At 49.7% G+C, this 19881-nt stretch overlaps 1 long non-coding RNA gene across 2 annotated transcripts; it reads left to right on the top strand.

Moving 5' to 3' along the window:
* Positions 1-487: 487 nt before the first annotated feature.
* LOC140684357 (uncharacterized) lies at positions 488-2718 on the top strand. Of its 2 annotated transcripts, none has more exons than XR_012056577.1 (2): positions 488-677; positions 1849-2718. It is a non-coding gene; the product is annotated as an uncharacterized lncRNA (long non-coding RNA). The 2 variants fall into 2 exon arrangements; XR_012056576.1 differs by lacking the exon at positions 488-677 and adding an exon at positions 1142-1650.
* The last annotated feature ends 17163 nt before the right edge of the window (positions 2719-19881 follow it).

The following is a 19881-nucleotide window of genomic DNA, read 5'->3' as shown; positions in this document are numbered from 1 at the left end:
ACCTTTGGCCTTTCCCTGAGTTTATTCCATGGTGATTCCCCACTCTTGGAGCAGCTTCTCTTTACCCTCCAAACTCGCTACTTTGATTAATCCAATGACTTTCTAGATGAATTCCTGCCCAAACCTGCCTTTTCCCCTCATTTTTCCCTGCTTGAAACTTCCCAGCCACAAATTTCACTTCCATGTAGTGTTGCTTTCAGAAATTCCCTTTCACTGCAAGGCAGATCCAAAAGGACAGTTTGTAGGTCCTTGGAATTCTGCCTGCCCCAGGTGGGTTCCCAAAAACCAGGAGGAATCCTGGGCAGGAGGGGTTGAGGTGGATGTGGCTGATGTGTGAGTGATGTCCTTGAAGTGAGGGCAGGTTCTGAAATCCCTGTGAACACCAGAGGGGGAAAAGCACCAGTGAAATCTGTGAGTTTCTAAAAGGTTTTTTTCTAAATTAAATTACGACTCTGTCGATGAGTTTTGAAGTGCAAAATGAGAAAACATCAATGCAAGGTCGCTATTAAATATTTTTTTCAGCTGTGCTTTTCCTCCCAGAGTCTTTGTTTTGCTGAGCCTGGACCTCAATGCCCTTTCCCCCTCCTTTTATGTGACTGCTGATTCCTCGGGAAGATTCTCCCTGAATTTTCCTTTAAATTCCTTGGCATGTGGATGCATCAAGAACCAAGAAAAAGGTGTGTTCAGAGTAAAGATTTCTGGGATAAACCGTTATCCAAGGATAAGGAGCCATTTCTCCCTCTTCCTCCTTTTCTCATCCCCTTGTCAAATATTTGGGAAGTATTTGAATTGTGGTCTTTTACACATCCCTTTTTCTTTTCCCTTTCCCTTTTCCTCTTTTCTTTGCCTCTTTTCCTTACTCCTTTCCTTTCCTTTCCTTGTTCCTTTCCTTTCCTTTCCTTTCCTCCTTGTTCCTTTCCTTTCCTTTCCTTTCCTTTCCTTTCCTTTCCTTTCCTTTCCTTTCCTTTCCTTTCCTTTCCTTTCCTTTCCTTTCCTTTCCCCTTTCCCCTTTCCCCTTTCCCCTTTCCCCTTTCCCCTTTCCCCTTTCCCCTTTCCCCTTTCCCCTTTCCCCTTTCCCCTTTCCCCTTTCCCCTTTCCCCTTTCCCCTTTCCCCTTTCCTGTAGAGAGTAGTGGAGTATGTCTCATGGGTGATAAATTTAGGTTTTAGAATTTTTAGTATGTTATAGATGGGTTCAACATGGAGGATTCAGGGTGTTGTCTTGAGTTCCTTTCTTCTTCTTCCTCTTTCTTCTTGGGTTTAGGTGGTACCTTGTAATTGGGTAGAAAAATCTGCATTGTGGGTCTTTAGGGGTCAGTTAGTGGGTTAGAAATGAAAATAATTTAGGTGTCACTTCTTAATTGGGTAGCTTAATTTTTGATTAGACTTAAAAGGCCTTGTAAAAAGAGGTTATTGGCCAGGACTAAAACTCCAGCCACCATGGGGTGGTGCAGTGAGACCTCGCTGGGAGGGAGAGGCGGCCAGCACGGCCCACAGCACAAACACGATGAAGAAACCTTTAAAAATATATTTTTTGCAAGATTTCCTGATTGAAATCCCTCCTGTGGCCGCTGAAATTTGGTCTCCTGCACTCCCAGGAAAGGGAGAAGCCGGGTGGAGCCCGGTGAAATTCGGGCTGGATCTGCCTGCAGGTGAGGCTCCGGGGCATCACTCTTTTGTTTAGCATATTTATGCTTTTGTTTAGCATAATTAGGAGTTTAGGATAATTAGGACTAATATTAATGCTCCTCACGCTGCTCCGAACAGATGTGCTCCAGCCTGGGTGTGCTTAAATAGATTATTATTTTTTAAAGTATTTTTAAAAGAGTTTTGGATCATATTTCCTAAAGGGCTGCTCCAACTTGACTCCAGAGGGTTGTGGAAGAGGTGAGGCCAGAAGAAGAGGAAAAGAAAGGAGCCATCCGACCACGTGGTGGCAACGTGGAGATGCTACAGAAGGATTGCTTGGATTGCTGTGCTTCCCTGAAGGAATTTTCACTTCTACAGAAACACCTGAAGTTAATTTATGATTTAAAAGAGGGTGGTAAAAGCAGGAAATGTAAATATTTTCAGCTGTGCCCACAGTGGAGTGGACCAAACCAATGGAAAAAGCAGATTTTATGGATTGATGAGACTTTTCTGAATGAAAGGATGTCAGGAAATGAATAATTAAGGCTGAGCCAGAGGAAGTGCAGAGGGAAAGCACCTGGCAGCAGGATGGGGTTTAGCTAAGGTGGCTGAAATCTCCAACTCCTGCACTGGGCTTTCCACAGATGGATTTATTTTGTGAAGATTGAGATCATCACTTGGATTTCCAGGCCTGGGAGTGAACAATGAGACATTGGAAGGCTGACAGAGATTTTATGGCTCTCCACAATGCCCTGACAGGAGGGGGCAGCCAGGTGGGATTCAGGATCTGCTCCCAGGAAACAGGGACTGGATGAGAGGAAACGACCTCAAGTCATGCCAGGGAGGTTCAGGTGGGATATCAGGAAGAGTTTCTTCCTGGAAAGGATGGCCAAGCATTGGAACTGCCTGGGGAGGTGGACTCCCCATCCCTGGAGGGATTTAAAAGCTGGGTGGATGTGGCACTTGGGGACATGGGACAGTGGTGGCCTTGGCAGTGCTGGGGGAACAGTTGGACTTGATGGTCTTAGAGGGCTTTTCCAACCTCAGATAAAATTTGATTGCAAAATAAATATTTTATATTTTCGTATTAATTTGGCTAGACAAATTTTCATTTATAACAAACTTGGTGACCCCGACGTGATCTAGTTTGGGGGTATCCAGGGAGTTCCCTATCCTCGATCCGGGTGGTGTCCCACTGATTTCAGCAGCCGGACAGGACTGAGGAACTCCACGGAACCAACCAGATCCCAAAAACAGCCAAAAAGCCACGTTAAGGAAAGGGTATAAACGGGCCAAGAGCTCTCAAAATTCAGAGCTAAATCTCTGAAGCTGCAGCAGCAAGTTTTCACTCGTAAAATCGACATGCACGAAGAATCCACTCAAGAAAAAGAGCTGTAAGTATTGCAAAATAGATATTTTTTTTTTTCATAATAATTTGTCTAGACAAATTTTCATTTATAACATCAGGGATTTTTCCCCTCCGTTTCCTGCGGCGCCGGGAGCCAAATCCGCCGGGTGCCCACACCTGGTGTGCATGTCCTGGCGGGATCCCCGGAGCTGAGCAAGGCTGGGCTCTGCTGCTGGATGTCCTGGGGGGCCACAACAACCCGGTGCCACCTGGATTGTGCCAGGTGTGATCCGTGGGGATGTGCCCACCCTGCACCTGGAACTGCTGGAAATGCCTGCGTGGGTCAGGTGCCGAATGAAAGGAATGTGGGAGCACACGGAATAATCCTGCCCTGGAAGGAGGAGAGGGGAAAGCAGCCTTGGTGCTTAAATTTGGTGTTCAGCCTGGAGAAGGGAAGGAACCAGACCTTAAAACCCTTCCAGTGTCTAAAGGGGCCCCAAGAGAGCTGGAGGGGGACTTGGGAAAAGGCATGGAGGGACAGGACAAGGGAGAATGGCTTTAAGCTGGAAAAGGGATAGATGTGAAATATTGGGAAGGAATTCTTGGCTGTGAGGGTGGTGAGGCCACCTTTAATTTCTGTGGCACAGGGTGCCCAGAGAAGCTGTGGCTGCCCCTGGATCCCTGGCAGTGCCCAAGGCCAGGCTGGATGGGGTTTGGAGCAGCCTGGAACAGTGGAAGGTGTCCCTGCTCATGGCAGGGGTGGGGCTGGATGTTCTTTAAGGTCCCTTCCAATCCCAAAAGTTCTGTGACTCTGTGAAATGCCTCATTGCTGAGTTTTGAGATAAGACTTTCTCCATAGTCTTTGGCATAAATTGCCTGTATTGATGCTCTGTTGGCTCCAGTAACTGGGAACAGGCAGAGCAATGTCACAAACCAGATCAGTGCTGCTTCCCACAGCAAACAGGAGCACATGGAGTTGGATTCGGTGATCCTGGTGGGACCCCTCTAACTCAGGACACTCTGTGCTCCTCTTCTGTGATGCTGTGACATTTTTAGGAGATCTTTCCAGTCCCCTGTGAGCTGCAGGAGGAGCTTACTGGTCCCTGCATGCGGAGCAGCTCCAACATGGGGCTGTTTCCAGATCCTGCTTCATCCAGGAGCAACAACAGAACAACAGCTGAGGCAGAGATGCAGGATCCTGTTTTGGAGATTTCCCATTTCTGGTATCATTAACCCTCCACTGGCCTCTGGGTTATTTTCCCAGCTGGGCTGATTCATCATTCCCCACCCCTTTAGTCTCTTGGCCATCTCCTCAATCCTTCAATCCCAACATGTATTTCTATTTATCAGGCCTTTCCACTACTTTTGTTTGGTTGGTTTTTTTTGTTTTTTTTTTTTGCCTGGCTGGCTTTGCAGAAGTGGTTTATTTACAAATCTGCCCAGAATTGGCTCCAAGTGACGTGGGTGTTGGTTGAAGGAAAGCTGATTTTTGACAAAGTCAGCACCAGAACGGGAACAGATGGGGACGTTGATGAATTTGATTTTGATAAATGTTGTCCTCCTGCAAATCAGCTTGCTTTTCCCTATTAGCATAAGAAGCAGCAAAAAAGGATTTAATTTCTCTAAACATTTCCCCTTTAATGATCTACCTCTCCAGCTTAGAGATGTATGTGGCTGCTTATCATCAGAGCAGCTGAATTCCTTCCACTGAGAATCGACTGCAATTTCGAGGTGATTTCTGGCACTTCTCCCTCCCTGGGGTGAGATCTGTGCATAGGAGAGGTGGTTGCTGTTTAGAAGTGGTGTCAGTTCAGAGGTTTATATGTGTTTAGCTGATGGAACCAAGTGATTTAAATTTTTTTAAAATTTCACTTTGATTTTTGAAGGCACATTTTGGAGGTGCTGCCATCCCCAAGTGTCGCTGGTGAACTCTGTACCTGTGTGCAGCATCCACAGAGCTGCATCCCTGTGGCCCACAGGATGAGGTGGGAGAAGCCCAGAGGCAAATAATTTCAATATTTAGGGCTGGAATCAGCCCACAGCAGCATGGGGTGCTGCAGCACTCACAACGTGCAGGCTCCATCCTCTGCCAAGAGCCTGCAGGAAAACCTGGCACAATTCCACACAGGGAGCAACCCTGGCACAGCCCCAGGGGCTGCCCCTGTTCTGTCTTTCCCTCACTATGAGCAGATAAATCCCAGAGAATCTTCCTCCAGCCTTCCTCCACCCTGGAGTGTGGCAGATCTGCTGTCCCTCCTCACACCCCACAGTGTGACCATCCAGGAAAGCTCAGCTATCCCAAAATGCCCAAAGCACCATGAGGTTGGTGCCCTCACCACCCTCCCAGCCAGGAATTCCCAATTCCCAATCTCCCATCCATCCCTGCCCTCTGGCACTGGGAGCCATTCCCTGGGTCCTGTCCCTCCATCCCTTGTCCCCAGTCCCTCTGCAGCTCTCCTGGAGCCCCTTCAGGCCCTGCAAGGGGCTCTGAGCTCTGCCTGGAGCTTCTCCTCTCCAGGTGAGCATTCCCAGCTCTCCCAGCCTGGCTCCAGCCCTTGGAGCATCTCCATGGCCTCTCCTGGGCTTGTTTTTCTGTTGGGACACCCAGATCTGCCCTTCCTCTCAGTGCAGGGGCTAAAAGCTCTAAACCGTGATTTTTATTCTCCTTTTCTCTCTTCTCCTGAAGCTGCACAGCTCTGATTGATTCATCCCATTGGTCACACTGTCTTTAGCCTTATCCATTAGCTTGGAAGCACTGTCATCTCCTGCAGTGCTCTGGGTACTGCAGCATCTCCTCCTGGATTAGCCTGTCCGACCGTGTCCGAGCCCAGCCATAAGTGGAGGCTCAAGATAAGCTGCTGCAGCCAACTCCCGGCTGGGCACTTTAATTTCTTATGAGTTTCTTCCCAACATCCAGTAAAATCCATCTTCCTTTGCCTTAAGGACATTCCCCCTTGTCCTGTCGCTCCAAGTGCAAAGTCCCTCTCCAGGTCTCTTACGGGCTCCTCTGGGATGGATAAAATCCAAATTTTTGGGTTTTGTTTCTTCAGCTTCACCCACGTGTGCTGGTGGCACTGGGCTTCTCCAAACTTCTGTATTGCTGCTATTTTCCTCTCCCTTGCTCAAACCATTCTGGAGAGCATCCTGCTGTCTCACTGAGTGGTGGGACACCGGGAATGGCTCCCACTGCCAGAGGGCAGGGATGGATGGGAGACTGGGAAGAAATTCCTGGCTGGAAGGGTGGGGAGACCCTGGAACAGGGTGCCCAGAGCAGCTGTGGGTGCCCCTGGATCCCTGGAAGTGTCCAAGACCAGGTTGGATGGGACTGAAGCAACCTGGGATAGTGGAAGGTGTCCTTGCCATGGCAGGGGTGGATTGGGATGGGATTTAAGGTCCCTCCCAACCCAACCCTGTGGCAGCACATTTCTCTCCCTCTCAGGATTTTTCATAGAAGTGCACAGAGAGAAATGAAAGAGAAAACAATTTCTATTTCTGTTCCTTGTTTTTCCCATGTGGAATGTGTTTGGAGAATTGTTTCCCTGGGGTGAGTGCTTGATTGGATTCTGGTGAGGATTGTTTGAGCCTGATGGCCAATCCAACCCAATCCAATCCAATCCAATCCAATCCAATCCAACCCAATCCATTCCAATCCAATCCATTCCAACCCACCTGGGGCTGGACTCTGGAGAGAGGGTCACGAGTTGTGAGTGAGTTAGAGTCAGAGAAAGTAGTATGTAGTTTTAATATCCTCCTTTTATATAGTATATTGATGTATTTTAGCATAGTTAAAATAAAGAAATCATTCAGCCTTCTGAATTGAGTCAGACATCGGCATTTCTTCCCATTGGGTTTGCCTGCACTTACAATACCCACTCTGGGCTCCTGTGATTTGTGATGCAATCCATTGAAACGTGCAGGTAAAGAGAGCAATGGGAGGCATTTCTCCCATGTGCCAATAAATCCCTGGGTGACAGATCCACCTGGCTGGATCAAGGAGCACCCAAGTGCTGCTTGGCTTGGCTCCCTGGCAGGATGCCCCAGAGCAAAGCCAGCCTGGAGGGTGAAAGGTTCAGTCAATGATGGCACAGATGTCTCAGACACCCGAGCTGTGGAACTGCCCAGTGACAACTGCAAGGGGGAGATCATCTTTCCTCCCCCTGATTTAGTGACAGATGACACTTGTGCATCCTCAGAGCTGTAAATCTGCCTGCTGGGGGGGTTCTAACAGCGATGGAAGGGTGGCGGTGCTGAGGTCGTATCCCGATGATCCCGACGCTCGTCCCTCCAGTGGGAGATGAGGCATTTGTGCCTGTGTGGTGTGGGAGAAATGAATCCAATGATGCTGTTCTGCTCCTGAGCTCTGTGCACCACTGTTGTTATCCCGTGGGAGATAAATGGGAATGGCAACCAACTTGTCCTTCTAACGGGGGAGTCTTGATCAAGGCTTCAGCGTGTGCTCTGCACTCACAGACAGTTCCATGTCTGCTTTTCTCCTGTAATCACCTCATTGCGTTGGATTTTCCAGATGAAGGGTCCCTTTTTATGACCTCCTCCTCTAAGATTGGAATATAGAGTTTAATTATCTCCCTTTATTTATTTATTTAATTATTTATTTCAACTCCACGGGCTCGCAGCCCTTCCATGGAGCTGCTCCCCTCCACAGGAAACTGGAAGGAGAAGATTGCAGAGGATGTGACTCATTTGTGGTGTTCTGCTTTGCTGGGAGCATCAGCAATATCCGAGGAGCTGGGATCGCTCCCGGCTGCTCGTGCAGCCCCGGAGTGGGGCTGCACGGTGAATTATTGATAAGGGAATAATAGCAGCTGGAGAGAATCTCTCCCATGGAATATAGAGAATAAATCTTCTCTGCTGTACAGGGAGTTAAGTCTTTCAGTGAGAAGAATGGGAATAATGGTGGCAGGAGGTTTTCCTCGAGTGAAGAGTGTGGAAGGAGGCCCTGGGAGGGATTTGGCTTGGAGAGGGGGGGATTGCACCCACAGACCTCACTCTTGATTTGGGAACTTCTGCTTAGCTGAGAGCTGTGGGTCTTCCAGGAGAAACAGGTCATGGAAACAGGGAATTAAACAGGCATCCCAGTACCTGCCAGGGCAGGTGGAGAGGAGTGGATCACATCATCTGCAGAGGATCATTTTAGTTGTGTCTTGGTTTGAGACGCCAGGTGTCTGCTAAGGAAGGCAGGAACCTCCCTTGAAATGGAAAATGCAAACCCTCTGCCTCGGAATTATTATAATTTTGAAATTAAGGGGCTCTCAGGCAAAGATATGGGAGCAGGAATAACAGTTCATTACTAGGAAAATTAAAAATACAAATGCAATAGTACAGAAAAATAGAAAACAAAGCAGTGCCAGAGTCAGAGCAGCCCTGGCAGGCTGTGGGGCAGGGAGGTGGCAGCAGCCCCATCCCAGGGTGGCTCAGCCCTCCTGCAGTGCCAGCTGTGCTTCTGCTGGAGCAGGATCCTGCACAAGGGGGGAGTTTTCCTCTGGAGCTCCAGGGCTGGGGGAGATGGGCCTGGGCTCCTCTGGGAATGCAGTGGGGAGAAAGCTGCTCCTCTGGGAATGCAGTGGGAAGAAAGCTGCTCCTCTGGGAATGCAGTGGGAAGAAAGCTGCTCCTCTGGGAATGCAGTGGAAGAAAGCTGCTCCTCTGGGAATGCAGGGGGCAAAGGCTGCTGTGCTGTTCCCAGGTCAGATTGTATCCAGGTAGGAATGTTTGGCTCCTCCCCTGGGCAGAGCATCTCCCCATGGATGATGGAATTTTCTCAGCCATGCAGGGACACTCACTGGCCATGAACGGAAGATAATTAATAATTAATTGCCCATGAACAGCAGAGATCTCCTGGAGAGAGGATTGGCTGTGGGAGAGATAAAGAAAAACTGCCCAAAGAACAGCAGAGAACTGCCCCAGCTCTGACTGATATGAAATAGAATGCACACCTGTTGCCCTGATTTTTAAAAGTGTTAAGTTTTCTTTTATGGTTCTTTTGAAGGTTTTAAAATTCTCATAAAACTTCCTTAGCCTTCTGATAATGTTTACATATTTCTACTGGAGTTCTCACACACTGTTCATGTAAATAATGATTGTTTTACACTCTTCTTTGTGGGAGGAGAGAATTGATGACCTGTTGGTTTGACCAGTGTGGTTGGAGAGGTGGCAATTTCATCCTCCAATCCGCTGTCACTTTTGGAATTCTGTATATTGTAAGGTCAGAAATAAAATTTGGTCTTTTTCTCTCTTGAACTCACCAAGCTTCTGTGTGCTCATTTCATGTCCAATAGTGACATGCGCCCCCGAGGGTGGCACAGGATGCACAGGCCACAGCTGGGACACCAGGCCAGTGTTGACTTATTTACAGTCCAATTGGGTTATTTACAGTCAAATTGGGTTATTTGCAGTCAAATACTCCAAATTGAAGGCTTCAGTGGCACCCAGAGGGTCTGACCCCCTTCAGGAGGGTTGCAGTGGCACGGTGGGGCTGCAGGGATCCCTCAGGACCTGCAAACCCAGCTCTGCCCCAGAGCTCTGTGTGGAGCTGGGGACGTGGATTCAGCCCCCTCAAATCACAGCCTTTGTTCTCCTCTCTGATGCTGAACACAACCCTGAGGTTAGGGGGGATAAATTCCCTCTGCTGCAGAGCAGATGGCCGGGCAGCGTGGCTGGGCTGGCTCTGCTGACACCATCACGTTGGTACAAATCACAATTTGGGGACAGATGGTTCTTTCTCCAACGGGGTCTGCCTCGAGACTCCACCTGTTTGCAGAAAACACCTGTATGTTTTCTGCAAAAAGATTCCTCGGCACATCCCTGATCCCCACAGCGAGTCTGGAGCACCACGGCTCCGGTGATGGAGCCTCGAGGCATTTCTCTCATCCTTTATGGGATGTAGTAGGATTTCCCCCCCTCCTTGCCATGCTCAGTGAACCACTCTGGGAGAGAAAAGCTTCCCAAAACTAGTGGATGCTCTTCCATTCTTTAATTTGGAAGGAAAAACCATCACCTTGCCCTGCAGGGATGTCCCCCAGCAGCACAGCTCTGCTCTGGCTGCCCTGACACCACACACCTGGGTTTCTAACAGCTAAAAAAGCCACTCAAATGGGTCAGTGGACACCTTTCCCATCCTTCCTGGAAGAGCAAAGTTCACATTTCAGGTAAATCCTGGTGAAATGAGCCCCAGCAGCAGCACAGGACTGTGATGTCCCATGGGAGGGTGCAGAGGGCAGGGGACAATTCATTTTTTGTAGGGCTGGGAGGCAAAGCACCAATGCTGGGACACTGCCTGGGCCACCAAACATATCCCTGTGCCATGAATTCTGCAAGGAATTCTGTCCTGTGAGGGTGGTGAGGCCCTGGGGTGCCCAGAGCAGCTGAGGCTGCCCCTGGATCCCTGGAAGTGCCCAAGTCCAGGCTGGACAGGGCTTGGAGCAGCCTGGGATGGTGGAAAGTGTCCCTGCCATGGCAGGGGTGGGATGGGATGATTTTTAAGATCCCTTTCAACCCAAAACAATCCACAATTCCTGCTACAGACCCTCAGCACTGGGGACTGCCAGGGCCCCTCCAGGCTCTGCTGCTAGCTCTGTGTTTTCCCAGATTTCTGGCTGGGTGTGTTTTGGGCACCAGTGGAAGGGGCACTGAGGAAGTTTCCTAGTGCCAGGGATGTCATTTGAGGGGCTGTGGTTTGGCTGAGCCACTGTGGAGAGCCACATCTGGACTGTATTTCTGGGAATCTGCAGAGCTGAGCTCTGTGTTCTCACTCAATTACAGTGGGACACTTGTCAGCAATTTCTTGTTTTTATTTCCTGCGACTTTCCAAACTTGGTTGTTTAAAAAAAAAAAAAAAATTAGGCAGGAGGGAAAAAAAACCCCAAAAAACCAACAAAAACCCCAAAGCACATGACATGGGTTGGAAGTGCACCAGGAATGGATTTTTTTATGGGCAGGAATGACTCCACTTCTGCTGGAATAGTGTATGCAGGGAAAAGAAGCTGCCCAGAGAGCTCCTTAATGAGCCTGTCAGTGTTCCATGGAATGACAGAGTGGTTTGGACTTGAAGGGACATTAAAAACCATTTAATTCCACCTTCCACAAGACCAGGTGTCTCCAAGCCCTGTCCAGTGTGACCCTGGAACATTAACAGGGATGTTTAAGAGGCACAAATTCCCTCAATAATTAACTTTTGGTCAGCCCTGAGGTGATCAGGCTGTTGGATTTGATCATTGTGACAGGTCCCTTCCAACTGAAACATTCCAGTCTGTTCCTTCTGTGGATGAGAGATGCTCAGAGCCCTGTTTTGGGCAGAGTCCAGGAGCACCTTCAGAGCAAAAATAGCCCCAGGAGTACCTCTAGAGCAAAAATAACCCCAGAGTGATGCAAAATCCACCCCCCAGTACCCTGGTCTCAGCGTCCCCCTCCTGCTCTGGGCACTGGAGATGGAGCAATCCCAAAATGAAGGACTTTTTCCAGTAATTGCTGCCTGAAAACACATAATTAATTCTGATAGATTGAGATGGGAGCTTTAAATTGATTTAATGGCAGGTGGAAAAGAAGAATGCCCAAGGGTTGCCAATTTCTGCAGTTTCACTTCCCTGATATATGTAGGAGCTTTGGAATAATCACATTTGTCATTAGCACTGTCAGTGCTAATACATTAAACCAGCCTAGTGCTGAATTGCTTTATTTTAAAATTTATTTATTTTATTTATTGCACCAAAGCGATCACGCTTGGAAATTCCCTTGTTTTGGAGAGAAAGTGGAGAATCATGGAATCATTAAGGCTGGAAAAGACCTTTAAGACCATTGAGTCCATGAGGAACCAGCAGAGGTTGTCAACCTCTGTCTCTTATCTTATCAGCACCTTTTTCCAGGGTCCTGCTTGTAGGTGTGGCATTACCAGACCTTGTGGATGTCTGTGGATATTCTCAGTTCAGTCAGAGAGAAAAAGAGAAAGATTTCTGCCAGGCTAAGCCTGGAAAAAAATCTAAGAAAAATGCAAACAATCAATTATCTTGCTTTCTGTTAATATTATTTATAAATATGTTCTACCACACTGACCTAAGTCCAAGTATACCAATCAGGTGAAATGCTTTTACTTTAAGACCAACAAGATTAATACTTAATAAGTAATAATGATGTTCTCTACAAAAAAAAAAAAAAAGTGTTTTTAAATAAAGATAATTCTTTACCTTCTGAAGATAGTCTCTTCATTCCCATCCCTGCCTCAACACAACAGATATCAGAGCAGGGATTGTCCCTGCTGGGCCTTAATTCCCCCCGAATTCCACACCTGCCATTGCATTCCTATTGGAAAGGGACTTGTCCTGTTGGAACAAGCACTGTGAAGTGGCAGAGCCTGGCTTTTGGCACCTCATTTTCTTTGTCTCCTGGATCCACCCCGTTTGTCAATGGAAGATCAGGGTCAGGCTGCAGCAGGGAGGAAATCCCTCCTGGCCTGGAATCCTTGGCAGCAGGTTGGCAGAGTGGGCAGCCCCCAGCCTCCCTCCCATGTGGGTCTCAGATTCAGTCAAAGAAAGAAACTGAGAATTTCTAGCCAGGCAGAAGCCTGGGAAAGAGCTGGAGAAGAATTCTTTATCTCTCTTGTAAATAATTCTTTATCTCTCTTGTTGTTCACACTGTTTATAGTTAAATTCTATCACTGTGCGTCAAGGACTCTACACCAATGGTTTGAATTGTTTTCACTTCAGGACCAATGGAGCTGTTCCTCACAAAGCTCTGTATAAAAGAGAGGGGTATTTTGAATAAACTGGAGTTTTACTCTCAGCAGCCTTCTGAGTCTGTCTTCTCATTCCCATCCTGCCTTGACAGCGACACTCCCATGGCTTGGCTTCCCTGCAGTCCTTCCTTCACTGGGAGACTCTTGTCCAGATGGTGCTGGAGCCAAAACATTCCTGTTCCCTGATTTCCAGGGCTTTTCCCAGGCATTGGACAACTGTGCCTCCTGCTGAAACCTCTTGAGTGTCTCTTCTGTGTTTGTTCTGGGATGAGCGTCCCCAGTGCATCCCCATTCCCAGTTTCCCATCCCCATTCCCAGTTTCCCATCCCCATTCCCAGTTTCCCATCCCCATTCCCAGTTTCCCGTCCCCATTCCCAGTTTCCCATCCCCATTCCCAGTTTTCCACACCTGGATCTGTGATCCTGCTCCTCAGGAAGCCTCTCAGGAGAGCAGGGAACCCAAAGTGTTTCCCAGCCCTTCTGAGAGGGTGCTGGGAGCATTTGGGAAGGCAGATGAGAGCAGACCTTGCTGCTGGAACCACATCCATGGATTTTCCTCCAGGTGATGCTACTCGAGGTCACCTTGGGCTGGTCAAAGCCCTCGGAGTTGTTTAGTCTGGAGAAAAGGAGGCTCAGGGGGGACCTCTTCACTCTCCACAGCTCCTTGACAGGAGGGAGGAGCAAGGTCAGGCTCTGCTCCCAGGGAACAGGGACAGGACAAGAGGAAAAAAGTCTTAAACTGCACCAGGGAAGGTTGAGATTGGATATTGGGAAAAATTTCTCAGTGGAAAAGGTTGTCCAGCCCTGGCCAAACTGCCCAGGACAGTGGTGGAGTCCTCATCCCTGGAGGGATTTGAAAGCCTTGTGGATGTGGCACTTGGGGACATGGGTCAGTGGTGGCCTTGGCAGTGCTGGGAGATGTTTGGACTCAACAATCTTCAAATTCTTTCCTAACTTAAACAATTCCATGATTCCATAAGAGTCTGTGTCCTGCCAGCAGCTGGGAACTAATGGCTGCTGCTCTGCTTTTTTCTTGGGACAGCTACAAATCAGCACATCCCAACCTCATCCCAAATTTTTTGTGTTCCTTGGAGCACCATCACCACCAGAACCAGCTGTCCCAGGCTGGGCTCTGCCAGGAGCTCACCCTGGTGCTCCCAGCATCTCCATTTCTGTGCTGTGGCCATTCCTAAACCCCAGGTGCTCTGCTTCCTTCATCCCTGCTCCCAGCCTGTGGAGAGACATCTGCACATGCAAACCCAGGCTCTGCTGCAATATTTATCACACAGCAAGGTTCACCATCTGTTGTCTCCTCTGATGCTCCCCAGGACCAGCGCTCAGCTGCTTTTCCAGGTTTTCCTGTGGAACTCCAGGCCTGGGGCTGTGCTGAGCCTTGTGCTGCCCACCCAGAGGGTGACACCAGCACCTCCCCGAGCTGCTCTGCACCCCAGGGCTCTCCCCTGGCACATGCACTGCAGCAGTGCAAAAAAATGTGTTAATAGAGGTAGCTTTTTCTTCTGTGATTTGTTTTTTTTTCCCTTCATCTGCCTTACAAACATCACCACCTAAACTCATGAGAAATTCTGAGTTTTGGAGCCTCCCATCTCGTTTCTCCTTTCCTCTTCATGACCAGCTTGTCACTGCTCCTTCCTGGATGAAACCCCACCTCAGCTCCCTCGATTTTTCACATCCCTCACCTCGAGGGAGTTGACACTTCAGCTCTCCTCCTCACCTCATTGAGCTCACCCCTTGTACTTTATCTGCCAAATTAATTTGTTCTGTGTCAGCTGCTCGCTCCTTCTTGCAATTATTTTCTTCAAGGCTGAGGAAGCAGCACTTGATGAGGATCTTTTCCCACTGGAGGCCTGCAGACCTTCATCAGTAAATCCAAAAAGTGCTGCCAGGTGGAGCTCCTGGAGCTTGGCTTTATCCAGCTTTTCCTGCAAGTCCTGCTGACTCTGACCCCCCACCCAAATGCTCCAGCATCCCATGGGATTCTCAGTGGGGTTGGAGGTTGATCTCAGAAAAGGTTTCTCACCTGTCAGAATCTGAGGTATTGGTGATTCCCAGATTGTAAAAGTCTCTGTCTGTCAGCCCCGCTGCCAAAGCAGAAGCCATAATTGGTCTGTGCTGTTTCAAGGTTGTTTATTCTGTTTATCTCTAACATGTTCTGCTGCCCTGCCGCAGCTCTGTCCTGCAGGGCAGCGTGTGGGGCTCTGCCCTCAGTGGGATGGTACAAACATTAAATACCACAAACTACCTGTGCTGGATTTACAAGAACGTGCCAATATCTGTCACCTACGTTGGACAGTGTGTCCCCAGCCTAAACCAACAGAAAAATGCCAACACCACAGTGAAACATGGAGGGCATGAAGAAGGAGAAAAAGGACAAGACACACCCAATTTCCTCCATCTTGTCCCCTCTGAACCCCTCATCTAGAACCCTAAAATTTTACTTTTGCACCCGTGGCACACTTAATTATTACTGATATCAAACACTCAGAGCTGGTAATTCATCCTGTAAGATTGAAAACTCTTTTCCATGGACAGAGATCACAGCCAGTGTCTCTGGGGGCTCTGTCCAGGGGGGTTCCTGACCCCTGCCAGGGTCCCAGGGCAGCCAGAGGGAAGCTCTGGATTTCCACACCCACCCTTGCACATCTCCTCCAGCTCTGCAGCATCCCATGGGGCACCTGTATCCCCCATGGAGGTGAATTCCTGGTGGGAATGGTGGGGGCTGAAGCTCTGAAGGTGTCACTGCTTTGATCCAGCTGGCTGAACACTCAGAGCTGTGTTTGTCCCTGTCACCGATGCTGTGTCTCGCATTTTGCCCTCTCCCACTTCCCAATTGAGACTCTCAGAGTCTTGGAGCTGCTCTGAATTGCAAACGTCCCTCTGAGTCCTGATGCTGAGATCTGAATCACTTCATCCTCCATGGCCCCAGGGCTGAGGGGTTCAAATGCAGCCCAGGAGAAGAGTCGTGGAGTCATGGAACGGGGAGAGGAAACCACGTCTGGGAATGCAGCACCCTGCTTGGAGCTGCCAGACCACGGCCATGAGCTGTGTGTGATCCATCACAGGCTCCCTGCTTTCCTACACAGGGCAGGGAATTGTTGGGATGAGTCCAGGAAGGGCCACGGAGCTGCTCCAAGGGCTGGATCCAGGCTGGGAGAGTTGGGAATGTTCCCCTGGAGAGGAGAAGCTCCAGGGAGAGCTCAGAGCCCCTTGCAGGGCCTGAAGGGGCTCCAGGAGAGCTGGAGAGGGACTGGGGACAAGGGATGGAGGGACAGGACCCAGGGAATGGCTCCCAGTGCCAGAGGGCAGGGATGGGTGGGAGATTGGGAATTGGGAATTCCTGGCTGGGCTGGAATTGCCAGAGCAGCTGTGGCTGCCCCTGGATCCCTGGCAGTGCCCAAGGCCAGGTTGGCCAGGGCTTGGAGCAAGCTGGGATAGTGGAAGGTTGTGGCAAGCACATTTCTCTCCCTCTCAGGATTTTTCATAGCGGCGCACAGAGAGAAATGAAAGAGAAAACAATTTCTATTTCTGCTCCTTGTTTTTCCCATGTGGAATGTGTTTGGAGAATTGTTTACCTGTGGTGATTGCTTGGTTGGATTCTGGTGAGGATTGTTTGAGCCTGATGGCCAATCCAACCCACCTGGGGCTGGACTAGAGGGGGAATGTCACGAGTTGTGGGAGAGTTAGAGTCAGAGAAAGCAGTATGTAGTTTTAATATCCTCCTTTTATATAGTATATTGATGTATTTTAGCATAGTTATAATAAAGAAATAATTCAAACTTCTGAACTGAGTCAGACATCAGCACTTCTTCCCATTGGGTTTGCCAGCACTTACAATAGAAGGTGTCCCTGCCCATGGCAGGAGTGGGACTGGGGCATCCTTAAGGTCCCTTCCAGCCCTGGCCTTCCACAGCTCTGTGTCACTCCCAGGACAGTTCAGGTGTGGGAGGAAAGAGCTCTGGCCCCATAAATTTCCTCCCTGCACAGCCAGAGTCACCTTGGAGGTGGCAGGGAGCAGCAGCCAGGCTGGAAATCACTGCTCACAGTGCTTCTGGGCTCTTCCCATGTTTTTGGGGCTGTCCATGGTGAGGCAGAGCAGCCCCTGGCGGCCTCATTCCAGCTGCTCCATGGGTGAATTCCCAGGATTTACAAGGGCAGGGATCAGAGGTTGGCTAAGGAGCTGGAAGGAGTCACCTGCTAACTGGGGGGCTGCAGCTCTGGGGGGATGTGGGGTGCTAGGGTGTCCTAGGGTGCTTCCACATGGCCTTGCTGGAAGAGCTTTGCTCCCGAGGAACCAAGTGAGATGGAGATGTGACTTGGAAAAAAACATAGGAGGAGAAAAGGACAATCCAGGCACTGAAGAAATCATGAAAATAATGGGCATTTATTTCTTTGCCTCCTCGTTCTCCCAGATGTGAGGATGGGGAGGTCCCATGGGATGGGGCAGTGTTTGCTTGGAGAAAGAGGAGCAGGAGCACAAAGAGGGGAGATCCTGCTGCAGGTTCCTGAGGGATTTGTGCAGCTGCTCCCTCTCTGCCCCTAAAATGAGCACGTGAAGATGATTTGGGCTCGTGCTGAAGTTTTCAGAGATTTCAATATTTGTCAGTGCCCAGGAGTTGTGGGACTGGCAAGGCTCCCCCCTAAGCCATGGCTTATCTGCAGGCAGGACTGGGGGTCACTTTAAACCCTTCCTGATCCCCATCTGTATTTCTGTGGAGCCCAGCCAGGGGAGCAGACACAAGCCAGCCTGGAAACAAGACACAGCAAGCCTCAGCAGAGTCCTGAAAACTCTCTGATCTGTATCAGGAGAGGAATTCTGGAGGAGAGCAGAGCAGAGCTGCACTGGGTCAGGGTCATGGAATCGTGGAATTATAGAATGTAGGATATCCTCACCTGGAAGGGGCCCCCAAAAATCAGAGTCCAGCTCCTGGCTCTGCCCCAGCAATCCCACCTGGGCATCCCTGGCAGCTCTGGGAGCCTCGGGGCTGTGCCCATTCCCTGGGCAGTGCCAGCACCTCTGGGGGAAGAACCTTTTCCATTGGAGTGGTGAGAACCTCTCCGGGGTGCTGAGATGCTCTGCTGGAGCAAAGGTTGTCCTGGCTTTAGGAGGAGGAGAGACATAAAGATGGGAATGTGGGGGATTTCCATGGTGTTGCATGAAAAAACCCAGAGGAGGCAGAGCTGGAATCTTATTTGAGGCTTTGCTTTTTTCCCCCCTCTGATTTTAGTTGTTGTTTATCTGCAGCATCAAATTCTACCCTTATCTCTTGTTTGCTCCTCTGTTTCCAAGGCTCTGGGAGCACCAGATGAGGCAGAAGCAGCCTGGGGTCAGATCAGGGGACCTTTGCCTCACCCTGAGGGATGGGGAACCCTCAGAGCCCAGTGAGGGGGATGTGTTTGTGTGCTGGGTGTCCTCGCTAAAGTCCTTAATAAAATCCACAAACCCATCAAGATCAATCCCTGTGCCAGCCTGGCTCATCAATACTTCAGTGCTTGTCTGCTCCAGTCTCTTTGAAGGGATTATTTTAATATGCACCAGCTCCTCAGACGTGGATAATGAGGGGTCAGGCGATGCTTTTGTGTGCTCAGAATGTGTCTGCAGCTGGGCTGCTCCCTCACTCCCTCCCTCCCTCCTGCTGGGGCTGCCAGAAGATTCCTCTGGAGCTTCCCAGCTCCCGGATTCCCGGGGTGCATCCCGACCTCGTGCTGTGTCTGCTGCTGGGACTGGGGAAAAGCCAAGCCCTGAGGACAACAGATCAGTCCCATGGCTGTGGGGTCAGAGGAGACACCAAACTGTCTCTCCCTAGAGGAGAATCCCATTATTCAATGGATGAACTTTCCCGTTTTATCCCAAGATTTCGGTTGTGGGGTGTTGGCTGTGCTGGATGGCAGTGGGTATTTGATTGTGTTGGTATTTTAGAAAACCCCTCTGTTGAGAAGGTCCCTCATCCTTCCTCTGCTTCCATGGAGGGTTTTTCCTGTCCCAGTGCTGAGCTGGAGCTCACCCTGTGCCAGCCCTGCAGGACACAGGCACGGAGCAAGCAGAGCCCTGCTCCCAGCGCTGACAGATTTTGGGATGGGGTGATGGCACGAGGCCCCTGGGAGAGCTGGAGTTACTGGAATTGTGGCTGTGGCTCCAGGGGGATGGGATGGAGGCCACAGGCCACAGCGAGTTGCTGTTTTCCTTCTTTCCATGGCAAGAGGGAGGGCTGGCACTTGGGTTTGTTTGTTTTTCTCATCCTTGTTTGCAAACTCGTTTGCTGTAATAACAGCCCTGCTTTTAAAGGACAGGTTTCCACTGCTTGGAAAAGGAGATTCTTTGGATCAGGAACAGGAGGGAACCCACTGCTATTTGAAATATTTTTCTCTCACAGCCATCCTCTCTCCAGCCTTACCTGCTCACCAGGGAGGGGCTGGAGAAGAGAAGAGAAGAGAAGAGAAGAGAAGAGAAGAGAAGAGAAGAGAAGAGAAGAGAAGAGAAGAGAAGAGAAGAGAAGAGAAGAGAAGAGAAGAGAAGAGAAGAGAAGAGAAGAGAAGAGAAGAGAAGAGAAGAGAAGAGAAGAGAAGAGAAGAGAAGAGAAGAGAAGAGAAGAGAAGAGAAGAGAAGAGAAGAGAAGAGAAGAGAAGAGAAGAGAAGAGAAGAGAAGAGAAGAGAAGAGAAGAGAAGAGAGAAGCTCCAGGAGAGCTCAGAGCCCCTTCCAGGGCCTAAAGGGGCTCCAGGAGAGCTGGAGAGAGACTCTTCTTCAGGAACTGTCATGATAAGAGAAGTGGGAATGGGCTCAAACTGGAAGATGGGAAATTTAGCTTGGATATTTGGAAGAAATTCCTGGCTGTGAGGTGGGGAGGCCCTGGCACAGGGTGCCCAGGGAAGTTGTCCCTGGGTCTCTGGAAGTGTCCAAGGCCAGGCTGGACAGGGCTTGGAGCAACCTGGGATGGTGGAAGTTGTCCCTGCCATGGCAGGAGTGGAACTGGATGAACTTTAGGGTCCCTTCCCACCCAAACCATTCAGTGACTCTGGGATTTTGTGGAAGTGAGGATGTCACTGCCATGCTGTGATTTGGGAAAAGCTCACTGGGAGCTGTTCCATCATCCCATGGCACACCAGGGGAGGTGACCCAGTGCTGGGGCGTGGCAGTCACAGGGAGCTGG

The sequence above is a fragment of the Taeniopygia guttata genome, chromosome 5, assembly GCF_048771995.1.
Source record: "Taeniopygia guttata chromosome 5, bTaeGut7.mat, whole genome shotgun sequence".
NCBI classification, from domain to species: domain Eukaryota; kingdom Metazoa; phylum Chordata; class Aves; order Passeriformes; family Estrildidae; genus Taeniopygia; species Taeniopygia guttata.
The sequence above is the reverse complement of the archived record's forward strand: the minus strand, read 5'-3'. Positions and strand labels throughout refer to the sequence as shown.